This window comes from Penaeus chinensis, chromosome 40, assembly GCF_019202785.1.
Source record: "Penaeus chinensis breed Huanghai No. 1 chromosome 40, ASM1920278v2, whole genome shotgun sequence".
Classification (NCBI taxonomy): Eukaryota; Metazoa; Arthropoda; class Malacostraca; order Decapoda; family Penaeidae; genus Penaeus; species Penaeus chinensis.
In genome coordinates, this window is record NC_061858.1 from 984,780 (window position 1) to 989,023 (window position 4,244).

General features: G+C 32.9%; 1 protein-coding gene across 2 annotated transcripts in view; it reads right to left on the minus strand.

The window, feature by feature from the left end:
* The window catches only part of LOC125047097 (irregular chiasm C-roughest protein-like), a 42,510-nt gene extending 39,365 nt beyond the window's left edge, over positions 1–3,145 (minus strand). For both annotated transcript variants that reach the window (XM_047645204.1, XM_047645203.1), the window contains exon 1: positions 2,834–3,145. The gene's annotated coding sequence lies outside the window, so the exon portion shown is untranslated. The remainder of the gene's footprint in view (positions 1–2,833) is intronic.
* Positions 3,146–4,244: the final 1,099 nt, after the last annotated feature.

Here is a 4,244-nt window from a genome sequence, read left to right on the forward strand (position 1 = left end):
ATAATGGTAGTCAAAAGCAAGAAATTTGATAACATTCACAAGTGTAGTCAAGAACAATAATTATGACAATAACATTAAGAATAGCAGACATCATAATAGTAATCGCCATCATGATAATCGAAAAAGATAATAATGACAACAAAAAACAACAAAAGCGACAACAAATTTCGTAATCATATTACAGATATCTGAGTCTTACACACACACACACACACACACACACACACACACACACACACACACACACACGCGCGCGCGCGCACGTATATATGTAATGCTTACTCAAAATTCATACTAAATTGGCAATCATCTCTTTAAGTATCAAGATTTACGATAAGAAATTAATACCGCGTCGTGAAGAGTAACACCATAAAGTTTTACGTCAAGGAATTTACATAAAACAAAATACCGTATTTGCACTCGTGTAATTTAACGTCTCATCCCTTACACGAGATACATAGTTACAGTGCTAAAACGTATTTTAACCTACAACGCCATTTTCGCTTCAGTTGAGGGCCATTCGCTCGTTCTTTACGATTTTTTTCAATTCTCTTCTCTTCCTTTCTATTTTTCCTCTCTTTTTTAGGCCCACTGCATTAAAATACATCCCCTCACAAACAAGAACTACAACTAAAACGAATGTTCTACCATTGCGAGTACTCTATATGTATAACCTCCGTCTAGGAATAATGTTACACGGCTACATGAGAGCGCGATCATCATCATGGCGATATTGCAGCAGTTGTTCTAAGGTCCTCGTCATCAGAGAACATTAGCGCGGGTCGTATGCTGTAGCTGGCTTGTTACACTATAATACGGTGTACTTGTAAAATCCCCGAATACAAATTAAAACCTAAAATTTAGCTTGATATAACTGGAAGAAATGCAGCGGATGTGGAACGAGAAGGTGGCGTGTTAAGTGACGAATCGTGGTATACTATTTAATACAAAATAATAAAAAGAATGTAAAAAAAGATTAACGTATAATAGATCAATGAGAGATCATAAGATTCCATATCTTAATGGACACAGTTTAGACTCTCTCTCTCTCTCTCTCTCTCTCGCTCTCTCTCTCTCTCTTCTCTTCTTTCTCTCTCTCTCTCTCTCTCTCTCTCTCTCTTCTCTCTCTCTCTCTCTTTCTCTCTCTCTCTCTCTCTCTCTCTCTCTCTCTCTCTCTCTCTCTCTCTCTCTCTCTCTCTCTCTCGATAATAGTTATGATAGTAATAAGGATAAAACAACAACGATGATAATAATGGTAATAATAATAATAATAGTAATAATAACAATTATACCAATAATAATAATAGTCATAAAAATAATAAATCATCGTCATCATCATAATAATAACAGTAATATTACTACTACTAATAATAGTAATGACAACATCAACAGTTATCATAATGATAATAATGACGATAATTACAACAATAGCAATGATAATAATGATGATAATAAATCGTAATAATAATTATAATAATAATAATAACAACAATAATAATAATAATGATATTGATAATAATTATAATAATAATAATAATAATAATGACAATAATAATAACAGTAATAATGATAATAATAGTAATGGTAATAATAATAAGGATAATATCAGTATTAATAATAATAATGAAAATGATAATAATAATATCATTATCATTTTCATTATCATAATTATTATTAGTAGTAGTAGTATAATAGCAATAATAATTATAATGATAATAATAATGATAATAATAATAATGATGATGATAATAATGATGATAATAATAATGATAATAATAATAATAATGATAATAATAATGAAAATAATGATGACAATGATAATAATAATGATAATAATAATAATAGCAATAATAATAATAATATTGATATTAATAATTGTAGTAGTAGGAGTAGTAGTAATGATAATAATGATGATAATTATAATGATAATCATAATCATAATCATAACAATAGTAATAATTATCATAATAAAAATAGTAATGATAACAACAACAGCAGTAATAATGATAATAATGATCATAATAACAATAATAATAACTATAATAACAATAATGATGAAGATGATGATGATAACAATAATAACAATAATAACAACAACAACAACAAAAATAATAATAATAATAACAATAATAATAATAATAATAATAATAATAATAATAATAATAATAATAATAACAATAATGATAATAATAATGGAAATAATAGCAATAATAATAACAACAACAACAATAATAATCATAATGATAATACAAATAATTTCAATTCCAGATCGCAAATTATGACATATTGCAAAAGCATTATTGCTTTAAAGAAAACAGCGCATCTACGTAATTAAAAAGGCAATCAATTATCCAATTAGCCGTTTTTTACAGCAGTAGCTCATAGAAAATTATCGGAAAAAAACGCTTGTAATAGAATAGTATAATATCATTAATCAGGACACTGCGTTTATAATGCATAATTTATGTCTTCAGATATATTATTTCCTGTTTTAAAGGCACCTGTTTTATATATATATATATATATATATAATATACTGATGGATTTTTAATTCGGTTCGGTGAATTGTAACTGCAGTAAATTAATTTGAGTTTCTTTCGTTATGAATAATTTTGTGTTAATTTTAAATATTGCACGGGTCTATAAATTTTGAGTTTTTATTCATTCTGCCAAATTTAATGTTTCAATTTTTGGCTTTTAAGATTTTTTTTTTCTTGAAGTTGTTTTAATGTTTTTCTCTTTTTCTTTCTTATTTCTTTTCACTGCTTTCGTTGGTTTGGTAAAAAGGCAGAATAAACAAAACAGAAACAAATTCCATATTCCTGGTACTTACTCGTCAGCCTGTCGATTACGTAGAGGCGCCCAAGGGGTTTCCAAAAGATTAATTTCACAAAACACACTTTGTAACAGACGGAGGGGTATTTTTTCCTTTCTCTTCGTAAATTTACCTCGAAGTCTAGTGATGCGAAATATTTTTATAAAACTCCAAACCAAAAACTTCAGTCTTGGAAAACTTTCAATATATTCTGAATCGTTGCATATGCAAAAATCACTTCTACCCCATAAAATAAAATTGCAACGTATAAACAAAAGCCAGTGATTGTCTCCTCGCCTTCTTCCCGACCCGAACTGACCTGCCGGGATGCGTCGGGGCAGACCCCCAGTCAGGAACGGGGTCGGGTTGCCTGATACTATTTTTGTTTTCCAGACTTTTCCCAAGTTGTGGTCGAACTACGAGTCTCACGCTTTGTCAATGGAGTGTCTTAGACATTTCTTCCCTTTTGGTGATCGAGAAGAAAGGGAAAATTGGCCGCGCGGGGGTAAATTAGAGCGAAATGAAGCCTGGGTACGGAATAGGCGATGGCTACCCCGGTTGGAGTGTAGCCCGAGCGCATGGCGGGGCGACCGGTGGCATCTGGGCACAAACTCTCCTAAAACCGTACTTGCCCCACACTTCAAAACCCCCTTTCAAGGAGAACACTCCATCGACACATCTCACACCACCCGATCAAAGAATCAGATCCATCGTTTTCCTCAATCAAATATCCCAAAGTGGCGAAATACCCTCCCTCTACCCTTCTCTTCCCCCTCCCTCCCCTCCCATGGCCCTCCCTCCCTCCCGGGTTGACGCCAGAGGCCAACTTGGCACCGGGGAAAATGCAGAGCTATTCCTGGCTGTCTGCGAAGTTAGCTGAGGGAAAAAGCCACGCCTTTTCGTTATTGTGTGCTAAGAATCACGAAATCTATTTGTCTGTGGGGGTGTCTTCCAGTTGATAAAATCCCCTTATTACGTGAAATGTGTATCTGTAAAATGCTAAATGTTTTAGGGTATATAAAGCGTGTATATCTTTTTCGCTTACGGAATGTCCCTGAGCTCACTTTCCTGCTCAACGATTGTCAACTTGAAATTAATTTTCTTATTTCAATCAACGTCACGGCCGTGCATATGACTGTGTGTACGTGTGTGTGTGTGTGTGTGTGTGTGTGTGTGTGTGTGTGTGTGTGTGTGTGTGTGTGTGTGTGTGTGTGTGTGTGTGTGTGTGTTGAGAAATAGATAATTTAAAAGAAATAAAGATACATGTATCATAGATGTCTGCAAATACAAACAGCCAAACACACACACATACGCACATAAACACACACATATACAAACATATAGACATATACATTTACACATATATGAGCATGTGTGTGTATATAAGTGTGTGTATGTGTGTGTGTGTGTGTGTGTGTGTGTGTGTGTG